The 13,084-nt window shown below is 56.6% G+C and overlaps 1 protein-coding gene across 15 annotated transcripts in view; it reads left to right on the forward strand.

The window, feature by feature from the left end:
- The window catches only part of PITPNM2 (phosphatidylinositol transfer protein membrane associated 2), a 144,765-nt gene that overhangs the window by 70,381 nt on the left and 61,300 nt on the right, over window positions 1–13,084 (forward strand). Inside the window, exon 1 of one of the 15 annotated variants that reach the window (XM_081790637.1) lies at window positions 6,601–7,012. The exons of the other annotated variants lie outside the window; for them this stretch is intronic. The gene's annotated coding sequence lies outside the window, so the exon portion shown is untranslated. Of the gene's footprint in view, window positions 1–6,600; window positions 7,013–13,084 lie in introns of those variants that run through there. 15 annotated transcript variants of the gene reach the window in all.

The following is a 13,084-nucleotide window of genomic DNA, read 5'->3' on the forward strand; positions in this document are numbered from 1 at the left end:
CCTGAGTGCAGAACAGAGGTGCTGGGTGAGAATATGAGACTGTGCTTGCCTCACCCGCAGGAGTGAGATGCCGGGGTGACCGTGTTACTGGGCTCTCCTCCAGTGCAGGACTTACAAATGGATTGGTCTCAAAGGACCACTCCGGATCAAAGCCCGTCCTCTTAGGATCAGGGCCTGGTCAGCTGCTGCCTTTCGTGCTTCCAAACGTTTGGAAGTCCGGTGCTGTGTTGCAGCCGGGGGGGACCTGCTGTCGGGAGGCGTGGTCACTACGCTGCCCGTGGCCTGGAAGAGGAAGCCTGTGCTCTGCCAGCTGCCCGAGCGCACATGGCACAGCAGGGTTGCTGATGGGGAAACCAAGGCACAGGGGGGTGACCCAGCTGGAGCTGCTTGTGGCCATGGCACCAAGGAGGGGTCTCGCCTGGACCCACAAAGAGAGCCAGGGCCAGAATTTATGCCTGAATCACCACCTAGCCCTCTGCCTTCCCAGGCAGCATGCGGCATGCTGGGATTCCAGGTCAGTCTAGGCAGATGGGGAGACTGAGGCGGGACAAAGTCCACCTTCCTCCCCCTGACACTGGCCTCTGCCCCACTGCTCCCCACTTGTAGCCGTGGGGGGCCCGTGCTGGGGACATGGTGACGCCCCCTCCTTTGCAGTGCTAGCCTGCGTCACAGCCTTCTCAGGCCCAGCTCTCGCCCCGCAGTCAACCCGGGTTGGGCTGATGCATGAAGGGGCAGGTGGGTGCTGGGCCCTTGAGAGTGTCCCCCTAAGTGGCCCAGGCTGAAGACTGGTTGGTCACTGTGAAGTCATCTGGAAGGCAGGGCTCCAAGTGGAAGCCGTGCCTACAGCTGGAGGAAGAGGCACTGCCCAGTGGAGCAGAGTGTGCCGTCTGACGGGCAGCTGTGCTCTCTGACCGCTTGGCAGTCATGGGAACCAAGAGTGGCGGCCTGCCTTGGCCTGGCAAGTGTCACATTCCTCTGAGCCGCCCTGCCTGGGCGCTCCAGGAAGCCTGTCTCTAAGAGAGGGCTCAGGGAGGAGCACCAGCGTGCACCTGCCAGTGGGAGGCGGGGGGGAGGGGGACGGGTCCCCAAAGGCACAGAGCCACTGCCCCCATGGCCCTCAGGCCGTTGGACGTGGTCTAGCTCAAGCCTTCACTGTGGCTGGGAAACAGGCCCACAGAGGGCCAGGGTCCTCCTGCAGCCCCCAGGGCCTTGGTAGCACCACTCGACGTGACCTCATCTGCAGCCTGATAGCTGTCAGGACCCGGGCCCAGTCACTACAGGGCATGGGGCCAGGGTAGGATTTATGCCCCCAAGAGCAGTGGACTGTGTTAAGGAGGGGGTGGCAGAGCCTGTAGAACCTGCCTGCCTGTCTCACTGCAGGGCACGTGCCTGCCCCCGGGCACTCTCTGCTGCCCTGTCCACCAATAGCGTCTCCTGGCTGGCCTGGCTGCCCTGGGCTTCCAGCTCATCTCTAGTCCGCGAAAACTTGCTGGCTGTGTTAATACTGCTGTGCAGAGCTCATGCCTGGGTTGGCTTTGCATCCGGTTTGTTGGTGGATCTTACATTGGCCTTGTGAAATGGTCAAGGCAGATGACCAGACTGTTTTCCATGGAGGGGCAGAGAGGTTGAGGGAGCTGCCCAAGGTCAGACAGCTGCTCTGGACCAGAGTTTGGACTCCAGATCACTTACCTAATCGATATTTGCCAGGCACCTGCTCTGGCCAGGCCCTAGGGAGACAACCATGAGTGACCCACAGGGCCTGAGCTCCAGGGCGAGCCTGTGGTGGTGACATTGCCTTGTAAGAAGGGCCAAGAGGAAAGTCAGCGCCGGTTCCCCGGGGAGCTGACCAGCCCCCAGGGAAGCCTTACCTGGGAGAAGAGCTCTTTGAGCACAGGAGGCTCAGATCCCAGGCCCAGAGAGACACCAACCGGCTTGGCTCTGCCGTGTGACCTGAAGCAAGGCCTGTTCCATGTCTGCTCCCTCCTCCTTCACGAACTGGTTGAGCCAGGCCACTTGTTGTCACCTCGGTGGTCTTCCCAATATCGGCGGAGAACGTGTATAAAATGCAGGGTCCCGGCCCTCTCATGCAGAGGTTCTGTCATACAGATTTGGTTCTGATTCTGGGAGGGAGAACCAGGCATCTGCGTTTTGAACAAGCTCAGTGAACCTTTGTAAAGTGGCTCATCCCTGTACCTGAGTTTGAGAAGTGCTGGACTTGGCTTCTCAGAGCCCTGTGAGCTACAAGGGTCCTAACCCTGCCCCCCAGGTATGGTAGCATCCGCGGAGCCGGGACCGTCACCTGCCAGGGGTTTGTAGATGCTGAATCATCTGCGCTCCTGTGCCCTGCAGGAGCCCAGGTCCCAAGTCCTGAAGCTTTCAGAGGCCTTGGCCAGCTTCCCACCTCCCTGCGCCCGGTGAGAGGTTCCCCCAGAAACCCAGATGGGGAGGAGATGCCGAGTCAAAGGTCAGAGTAGGGGCCGAGTATTTCTCGTCAGAGAAACCTGTGGTGCCTGGATTAAGACCTCACCCAGGGAGTGCTTCCAGCTGCTTGCTCAGGGCTGGCGTGCCTGGGGGCTCTGGCAGAGCCGGACTAGCCTGACCGGACACGGGGGCCTAGAAAAGGCTGTCCAGGTGCCAGCGTGGGGAGGCTGGGTGGCTCCACACCCAGCAGCCACTGCCCCTTGAGTGTGTTTATAGCGAATGCAAGAGGACTTCTCGCTGGCTCCTCAAGTGCCCTGAGCTCATTGGCTGCAGCCCTGGTGATGGCCTGGTCACAGGCTTGCCCAGTCCCGTGCGGGTGCTGGTGTTGTCTCCTGGCCAGGACACCATTGGTTCTTCTCCCACAGACGCCCGGAGCAAGGGGACACTGGCTAAGTCTGGGTGGCCAGCTTGGGCCGTGTCCTGCTTGCCAATGCCACAGACCCAGAGTACTGTTTCACGGGGCTGCCGTCACACCTGACCGCAAACGGGGCTTAGAGCAAACGAACGTCTCATAGTCCTGGAGGTCAGGCTGTCTGCAGGGCCGTGTATGTCCCTCAGAAGGCTCTCGGGGTGAATCCTCCCTTGTTCCTTCTCGCTTCTGTAGGCCCCACCTGTTCTTGGCTGGTGGCTGTGTCACTCTGATTTCTTTTTCTTTTTTTTTTTTATGTTTATTTTTGAGAGAAAGAGAGAGCACGAGTCGGGGAGGGGCGGGGGAGGGGGGGCAGAGGATCCAAAGCGGGCTCTGCGATGACAGCACACAGCGCAATGTGGGGCTCGAACTCACAAATCACGACATCGTGACCTGAGCCGAAACCAAGAGTCCGATGCCCAACCGACAGAGCCACCCAGGCGCCCCTGTGTCGTTCTGATTTCTGCCTTTGTCTGCCCGTGGCTGGCCCCTCTGTGTCTCTCTGTGTCTTCTCTTCTCCAAGGACCCTTGTCATTGAATTTGGGGCCCACCCTAAATCCAGGATGATCTCGTCTTGAGGTCCTCAACTAATTACATCTGCAAAGACCCTGCTTCCATATAAGGTCACATTCCAGGGTTCCCAGGTGGACATGAATTTTCACTCAGCAGGCAGAATGTCACCAGGTAAAGGGCAGGTCTGCTGCGCCGGCCAGGGGAGCCGTGGGCTGGCAGCTGGTCCCAGCAAACAGATCTGGGGCTTTTAGCAGCCTCAGGCTCTGTTGTCAGCCAAGGCAGTTTTGCCTCTGTTAATAGAATCAGAGAGCCCAGAGCAGAGGAGGTGGTGGCCGAGGGGGCAGCTACCCTGGAGAAGAAAAGCAGAACGTGGCTCTGAAAAACCAACCAGGACCCTAGGTTGAGTCCCCGGGAGGCAGACTGCACAGCATAAGAACTTCCTGGAGGTACCTTGCAGGTGGTGAGCATCCCCTCCTGGGAGGTGGTCTTAGCAGCCCCCCAGGGTGGGCATTGCAGAGCTATCCCGTCCCCAAGAGCTCTGAGCCTGCACTTGTCTCAGGGATCGACGGCCCCATCCAACAGCCACAGTACGAGCTCAGGGACCCCAGACCCTCCCTCCAGGCTGGCTCGTGGGTTTGCAAGGCAGGGGCGGGGTGGGGGGTGCCCCTAGTATCCAGGCCATCAGCTCCTCTGGAAGTCCCAGGCCCCTCTCTCTGCCCCCACAGAGCCCTCGGCCTCTGTAGCTGGGTCTCCCCTCGCCTTTCTCTGTCTTATGGCTCAGATCCTGACCCCCTTGCCCCAGAAGCCTCTCCCAGGGTGACTGTCCACAGAAGCTGCCTGTCTCACACCCAGGGCCTTTAAAATTTTTGGTTTTTGTTTTTGTTTTTAATGTTTACTTATTTTTGAGACAGAGAGAGAGCATGAACGGGGGAGGGTCAGAGAGAGAGGGAGACACGGAATCCGAAGCAGCCTCCAGGCTCTGAGCTGTCAGCACAGAGCCCGACGCGGGGCTCGAACTCACAGACCATGAGATCATGACCTGAGCCAAAGTTGGAAGCTCAACCGACTGAGCCACCCAGGTGCCCCAAAGTTTTTTTTTTTTTTTTAATTGAGGTAAGATTCATTTAAAATTAACTCTTTTAAAGTGAACAATTCAGTAGCATTTAGTACATTCACAATGTTGCGCAAATACCCCCTCTGTCTAGTTCCAGAATATGTTCATCACCCTTAAAGGAGACCCTATGCCCAACTCTGGAGCTTTTTTTCTCCTTTCCTTTCCTTTCCTTTCCTTTCCTTTCCTTTCCTTTCCTTTTTTAAAATTGTGATAAAATACATGTAACAGAATTTACCATTTTAGCCTCGTTTAAGTGTCCAGTTTGGTGGCATTAAGCACGTTCACACTGGATGCACTGAAACCATCCATCTCCAGATCTCTTTTCTTTCTCCAAATGACACACTGTCCCCATGAACACTAACTCCCCCAGCCCCTGGCACCCCATCCTACTTTCTGTCCCTGTGAATTCAACTCTTCTGGGTGCCTTGTATGTGTGAGTGGAATCATACAGGATCTGTCCTTCCTGACTGGCTTCTTTGGCTCAGCACAATGTTCTCCGGGTCCATCCGTGTTGTAGCAGATGTCAGAATCTCCTCCTTTTATTTTTAAACTTTTAAATTTTTAAAAAAATATATATATTTTAATGTTTTATTCATTTCTTGAGAGAGAGAAAGAGAGAGATGGACAGAGCATGAGCAGGGAGGGACAGAGAGGGAGACACAGAATTGGAAGCAGGCTCCAGGCTCTGAGCTGTCAGCACAGAGTCTGACGTGGGGCTCAAACCCACCAAATGCAAGATCACGACCTGAGCCGAAGTTGGACATTTAACCAATTGAATCACTCAGGTGCCCCAGAATTTCCTTCCTTTTCAACGATGAATAACATTCCATTGTATGGATAGGCCACATTTGTTTATGGGTTTGTCCATCATTCACTGATCGACGAATGCTGGGGTTGCTTCAGTGGTTTGGCCATTGTGACTCCAACTCTGGGTTTTTTTGGTTTTTTTTTTTTGAGAGACAGAGAGAGAGCATGGGAGGGGCAGAGAGAGAGGGAGAGAGGGAGAGAGGGAGAGGGGGAGAGAGAGAGAGAGAGAGAGAGAGAATCCTAATCAGGCTTTGCACTGTCAATTCAGAGCCCAGTGTGGGGCTTGAACTGAGATCATGACCTAAGCCGAAATCAAGAATCAGAAGCTTAACCGACTGAGCCACCCAGGTGCCCCACCCGGGGGCTTTTTGAGGGTCTAGTGAGAAAAGTATAGGGCCAGGGCTCAAACTGGGCTAGTCACATCTCCAGTACATGCACTGGTCCCCCTTCATCTGTAATTAACTCAGGTCCTTGGGCCCAGGCCCCAGTGGAGAGATGATCATTCCAGAATGCCCTCCCTACTTGTACCTTCCTCTCCGAGCTATGCTGCCTTTGCTCCCCATCAGCCCCCATATTTTCTCCAGAAAGACCAGGGCACAGCATGCTGAGAACAGCCCTTGCTGGAGGCTGCTGGCCTCCTAAAGTTCTGACCAGCCAGCTGACCTTGGACATGTCTTTTCTCTTCTCTGAGCCCCTGTCTCTCATCTGAAGGGCAGTGATCTGAGACAAGGGACTCACGTGGTGACTTGTGTTAGCTACTCACGAGGTGCCAGTCTCCTTGGAAATGCCCCCCAAATGGCTGTCCCCATCCTTGGTCCTGCTGTCTGTACTGCCAGCCCTGTTCCCTGGTATATTCTGTGCACAGGTGTTTGCTGAGCACCTGTCTTGGGCAGGACGGGAGGCTAGAGGGGCCTGCCCGGCAGAGGTGGCTTGAAGTGACCCCGAGGGATGACTGGCCAAGTCAGGGCCCCCGGCAGGTATCACCCTTCACATGCGTGCCCAGGGCCTCAGTGTTATCTCATTTGATCCCATCTGACCCTTGAAGACGAGGCCTGAATTTGAACTCACTTCAATCTGGTTCCAAAACTAGTCTCTCCCACGGCATCTTGCTGCCTCCAACTAGTTTTGTTTTTGTTTGTTTCCTGCCACCTTTGTTTTGCTCAGGGTGGGAGGGCTGTGTTTGCCCCCACCACCCCCGGCCTCCCCCCCTCTCCCCTGTTCCTGCTGTTCAGTTCTGGGGCTGTTCAGAGCCTCACTTCCCACCCTGTTGACACAGGGCTGTTGCTGAGTTGGTTTTGTTTTTGACCTAGTCAGCCTGGTGGGGAAGTGGTGGGTTGTGTGCGATGATGGTCTTGGGCCAGGGGAGGATGACTCCATTGCCCGCACCCAGACACCCCCTCTTCTTTGTGCCCTCCCCCTGGGCTCCCCTGCCCTGTGCCCCCCCAGCCCAGGCCGCCGAATGCTGCTTCACACAGCTGTGCCCCCTTAGGTGGCTCTTCTCCCCACCAACCCAGTGCCTCAAGGCCGGGATGGATTTGGGGTAGCCTGGGGCCTGGAATTAGGGATTCTCATTTCCTCCCTGTGACCGACTTGCTCAATGACCTTGACGAAATTTCCGGCACACCCTCGGGTTCAGTCTTCGTTTGGAGGGGGGAAAGGCCTGTACAACCGCCTGGTGTCATCATGGGGTGAGTGAGAACGTGGGGGCCGGGGCCCAGCCAGGCAGTGGGAAGGTTGGGAGGAACAGTCTTGATGAGTGATTTCTTGTAACCCTTACCGTCTCGAGCATGTGAGGGTACCGTTCAAAGGGAAGCGCTCCATTAGCGGGCTTGTCCCGATCCTGTGTCGCATCACAGCGGGGCTGGCATCGCAGCCGCGGCCGTTCCTTGGGTGTTGCGTGCTGAGCACTTGTCACTGCCCCGGAGTCTAATCCCCCTCGACTACCCTACGGAGGGACGTGGCATTGGAGCTAGTTTTATAACCGTAAGAACTGAGGGTCAGAGATTTCGAGTAACTTGCTAAGACCAGGTGAAAGGTGGAGCCGGGATAGGAACGTTGGAGCTTCAAAGCTCTTTGATGTCTTACCCCCTCCTCCAGGGTAAGCCTGTCCCTGCTCCAGGCTTTTCTCTCCAGACCCTGAGCCCAGTCCCTCGGGGGATCCCCTTGGCAGCCACAGCAGCCAGAAAGTTCTGTCTGTGTTCACGTGGCAAACCTGCTGTAGGACAGAAACGCACAAAGGCCTTACCTCAAAAGAGAGCCCTGGGACATGGCTGCGTTTCTGGAACTGCAAAGCTGCTCCGTTGAACCTGTTCTTTTTATACTGTACATTGAAGCGACTTCACAGAATAGTCAGCAAGCGTCTCGCAGGCAAGCGCCCAGTGTCCCGGGCCCTTCGGGGCACTTCCATGCGCCTCGACAAAGCCTGGTGAAGCCCAGTTATTTAGACTTGCCAGGCGAAATGCAGCTCAGTGAGGAGGCCAGGCCACTCGTCTAAGGCCGCTGGCTCCTATGTGGCGATGCTGGGGCTAGATCCCAGCGTGACTGGAGCTCTCGCTGCCCCTCCGGAAGCCGGAGAGCAGGAAGCCCACGGCCACCAGGCTCCCGCCCTGTTCCTCCTTCCTCTCGTCCGGGTGCAGGTCTGGAGACACGCGTGGCTCAGCAACGTCGCAGGGCTTGGCCCAAGCAGGTGTCCGTGGCCGCTGGAGGCTCCACCAGGGCTGGGTTCCACCTGCAGAGCAGGGCTTCCATCGTTTGCCCGTGTGACCGTGTTTATACGCATTTCTGTGTGTGTTTATGTGTGTGCGTGAGGTTGTTTTTTGGTTTGTGACTGATCTTGCACAGGATCAGGGCTTGGTGAGTTTTGGGGGCAGGGTGTGTGTGTGACTCCCTCCCCTCCCCCCCCCCCCCCAATCATCTGGGCTGCACCAGCTGTGGGATGAACCAGGGCTGACGCACGCTCGTTTTCCCCAGTGAGACATTGAAATGCAGACCCACAATTCCTTAGCCTCAATTCCAGAATCCAGCAAGCTCGGAAAACCAAGCACTTTTTCATAACTCATTTGGCAGCAAAATCCCGCCTGAACCGAGGTGAGGCTATTTATAGTGCAAGTGAGGCTATTTATAGCCTTCATGTATTCTAAGTTCACGTATTTCACTGCAGAAATGTCAACTTATTTGGTTATTGGATGCTGCTGAAATATGCAATATCATCCATCTAAATGCGGGGAGTTCTGAATTCTTAAATACATCCGGCCCCAAGGGTAAGACCTCTGCTGTGAGCCTTCTGCAAATAGCCTCTTGCTCCCAGGCGCCCACAGTGTCCCCCCCGGCCCCACTGGGATTCCTGGAGCTGAAGGGAGGACCCCCACCCAGCCCCACAGCCTGGGCCACCGGCAGTGCCCAGCACTTAGATATTTTCAGTATTGCCATGGGTGACGGAATACATCTTTACTGCCAGGCACGGTGCCGGGTGCTGTCCACACTTACGTCTGTCCCCTCACTGGATGTGTCACCACGCTCCTTTACAGTAAGCGGAGGCTCAGGTTCAAGCATCCCGTCTCAGGACAGAGGGGTGAGAAGGGCAAGCGCTGGGGCTCCAGCCAACCTGTCCTTCTACCTCACTGCCTGTCTGGGAGGGCGTCTAGGGACGGTGTCTAGGGACGTGGCAATGTGTGTCCCTGGATTTGCGGCCAAAGCCCGTTGAAATGGGGAGGGAGGAAGCATGTGGGGCCCCAGGTGCACGTGGAGGGGAGCAGGCAGATGCGAGTCAGGCCCCTCCATTGGCAGGGGGGAGGGGAGGGAGCACCTACGCTGTCATTCCTGCTTCTCAGTGAGTCCCTGTTGTAAGAGCACCTGTGCCGCCCCACCCCCACCTTGTCTGTTCCCAGCAGCTGGCAGCTGATCACACGTATCTGCCCCTGCCCTTGGGTCTTCTCTGCAGTCAGTGCTCACCGAGGCCCCAGGTGCTCAGAGAGATGGTGAAACTTTGCCTAAACCCCATCTGCTCACTGTTCTCGGGGAGCACCTCCCCACAACCTTCAGCGCCTCCCTTGTATCTGGGAGCTTCGGCGGGCTCTGAAGTCCCCAAGGGTCCATGCTTCCCAGTGTGCGAGCTCTTTCCTGTGCATACCCCATCAATCATCCTGTGTCAACCCAAGGATCCCTCAGCACCTGCCATGAAGTCAGGCCTGCCTCAGAGCCTTTGCTCAGCCTCTTGCCCCCCAGAATGCTTCCCCCGCCCCCGCCTCAGGCACACCCACCCTGCAGAGCCATGGTGCAGTGAGATCAGAGGAACCCTGTGATGGCTGTAGCTTTCTCATCTACAGAGCTGTCTGACCTGGCCTTTGGGCGGGTGCCTGGGGTAGTCTGTACCTTGGCCGGAGCCCTACGGTTTGTGGAGTCCCACCAGAAAGTACTTCCTTCTTGCCAACCCTTATTGGGTTGGAAAGTTTCTCAGAGCTGCCAGGACTTAAAGAAGGCAACTGTGGCATGCCGTAGAGAGCTTTGGGTTGAGAGGCCAGGACTCTGGGCTCCAGGTCTGTCTCTGCCCTCACTCCCTAGAGGGAGGAGAGGGATGGATGTGTATGGGATGCAGGATGGACGGATGCATGGGTACATGGTGGGCACGTGGACGCACATGTGGATAGATGGATACGTGCGTGAGTGAATGCATGGTCTCATTCACACATGGATGTATACATGGGTCGATGGATGGGTAGATGCCTCGATGGATGGATGAAAAGATCAATTCCCTGTCCTTCTCTGGCCTCAATTTCCCATCTGTGCAATGACAGGATTGGGTTACAGGTTCTGTGTTCTGTGATCCTGTCTGTGACCCACGCCCCATGCCAGGCACCTATAAAGAACACCATACCTGTTCTGGAACCCTTTCTTGGCTCTGCTTTCAGCTCACAGCAGACGTTCCCCAGGCTGGCCTTGCAACCCCTGCCTCCAGCCTCTATCCGTGCGTGTGCTGTCTGCACTCCTCGTCCACACATCTGCCTGGAGGTGTACTTGTGCTTTTTTTGGCCTTTGTTTTTGACAGAGCCGTTTGTTTGTCTGGGGGAGGCTTGTATGTTTATGACGAGGAGCCACTGAGGGATCGGTGGGTGGCAGTGTTGTTGTGGAAGGGAACAGCGCCCCCTGGAGTTGGGCAGCCCTGTAGTGGCAGCAGGCCCTGAGGTGCACCGCCGAGGGCACGTGGCCCCCGTTCCTCCAAGAACGCATAGTTTGTGGGGTAGCAAGGTCTCAAAGCGGCCCAGGCGTGTAACATTTTGTGCGGTAACACACCCGCTTCATGCGTGGAGAGCTTGGCGGGGGGAAGGGCAGCTGTGGCCTAGGAGGCCGTGGGCCAGGGATGGCTTTCTCAACAAGGCAGGTCTTGCTGGGGCTCAGCTCTCTGGGCAGGGTGTCCCTGGGGGGATGGGGACCCAGATGATGACACCAAGTGCAGGCACCGAGACTGGCCTGGGACCCGATGCACAGGGCTGTCCCATCTTCAGCTTGTGCGCGAGACCGGATGCTGGGATGGGGAGCCGAGGTGTTCTTTGGTGAAGAAAGGTGAATTCTTGAAGGTCTTTGAGCAGGAGAGCGATCCAGTCAGTTCCCCCTTTCTTACAGTACGTAAGGGATCTTTGGTGAAAAGACAAGACTGACTCAGAAAACTCACCTAGGAGTGGTGTACTGAGCCCTCCAGGCCTGATGCCTCACGTAAGGGGCTGGGATGCTGGCTCACTGAAGAAGGGGCGGCTGCCGGGACCTGTGGGACAAAGAAGGGAGACTGACTAGCTGGAGTTTTGCCTGACTTTTTTTTTTTTTTTTTTTTTTCTGAAAAAAAGAAAAATCTTTTTGGAGATATAATTCACGTAACATAAAACTAGCCATGTTAAGGTAACAGTTCCGTGGCATTCAAATACATGCACAATGTATTAAATTGTGGTTGTGCACCCACCACCTCTGTCTAGTTCCAGAACATTCTCATCACCCCAAAAGGAAACCCCAAAACCATCAGCAGGCAGTCCCCATCTCCCCTCCCCCAGTGCCTGGCATTCACAGGTCTGATTTCCTTCTCCGCAGATTTGCCGGTTCAACATTATCATATCACTGGAATCACACATACATCAAATGCCAGGGGCTTCTTTTTTTTAATGTTTATTTATTTTTGAGACAGAGACAGAGCATGAAAGGGGGAGGGGCGGAGAGAGAGGGGGACACAGAATCTGAAACAGGCTCCGGGCCCTGAGCTGTCAGCACAGAGTCCGATGCGGGGCTCGAACCCGTGGAGAGTGAGATCACGACCTGAGCTGAAGTCAGACACTCAACCGATGGAGCCACCCAGGCGTCCCTTCTGGCCTGACTTTAGTTCCGCTTTGCCCGCCCCCCCCCCCCCCCCCATCCCTAAGCTCACCCTGTACTTTGTGCTCTGTGGCCTGCAAGCCAGTCCCGTGTCCAGCCTGGCTGTGGCTCTGGTCCAAGCGGGAGGTTCAGACAGATTCTCTGAACAGATTAGTCAGCCGTAGCCTGGACCTGCTGGAGAAGCAGTTCTTCCGTCCTTGTGGGGCATTGGTTCTGTGTAGGGCTGTGAGGCTTGCATAGTAGCCCCAACAACAGAGAGCACAGACTGAGCTCCAGAAGCTGCAGGTCACGTCGGAGGCCCCGGGCAGATTCCCTCCTGGCCTTCTCTGTGCCCACCACTCGGTCTCGCAGACCCTCTAAAGTGGCTCAGTGCCCCCCACGTAAGAGGGTGAAAGCTGAACCGCTGGGGAGGTGGCTCATCGACTCACCCCCCACCTGACTACCCCCTGGCAGATCCCAGGGAGAAATGACCGAAAGCCTCTGAGCGCCCCCTGTCTGACTGTTCGGAAACACCCGGGCTCTTCGTGCCCTGCCGTGCACCCCGGCCACCCTTCTCTCCGACCCCCGCTTGCCAGGTTTTCGTAGAGTTCTGCAGGGTGCCTTGTGGTGTGCTCGGCACTGAAGACGGTAATGAACCAGACATGGGCACTGCCCTTGAGCCTTGCAGTCGGGCACAGATGGTGGGAATGGGGTGAGAACAGAAGGTGAGGTGCTCTGGGGGACCCTGGGCACCCGGCTGCTCCCGGAGTGGTCTAGGAGGGCTCACTGAGCGTGAGCTGGCCAGGCAAAGTCTTACAGGACACTTTGGGGCTTTGCCACGTAGACCAGGTGGGGAAGGGCTTTTTCGACAGAAGGAACAGCAAGTGTGAATGTCAGCAAACGCTTTGCTTTACGCAACAGTGAGGGATCTCCCGCCGTGCGCCAGACGCTGGGGACCGGGTGGAAGATGTGAGCACCGCCCTTGAGGGCTTCAGAGCAGGGGTGCAAGAGGGAACGGTGAGAAGGGCAGATGGAGCTGGAGAGTTGGGGTGGCCAGTGAGAGGGAGGACCTGAAAGGCCGTGGGCAGAGCCCAAGGGCCTCGGGGGATGATCTGGGATGAAGGCCTCTGACCCTGGAGGGAGCTGTCACATGTGGTCAGATACATTCTGACAGTTTGGAGGATTTGGGGGGACCCAGACTGGAAGGCCGGTTGGGCAGCTGTCCTGCCCCCGAGGAGAGCTGACGGGGCCTGAACCAAGGTCGAGGTGAATAGGGACAGCAGGTGGGGCAAATAAGAGTCTCCAGTTCTGCGTGGTGGCTCTTGGGGACCTGGTATGCATGCTGGCCTGGTCCTTAGCACCTGTGGGACTTTGGCTGACCTGCCTGATCTCTTCCAGCTTCCTCACTCTTGCAAAATGCCCAAAAG

This window comes from Panthera onca, chromosome D3, assembly GCF_046562875.1.
Source record: "Panthera onca isolate mPanOnc1 chromosome D3, mPanOnc1 haplotype 2, whole genome shotgun sequence".
NCBI classification, from domain to species: domain Eukaryota; kingdom Metazoa; phylum Chordata; class Mammalia; order Carnivora; family Felidae; genus Panthera; species Panthera onca.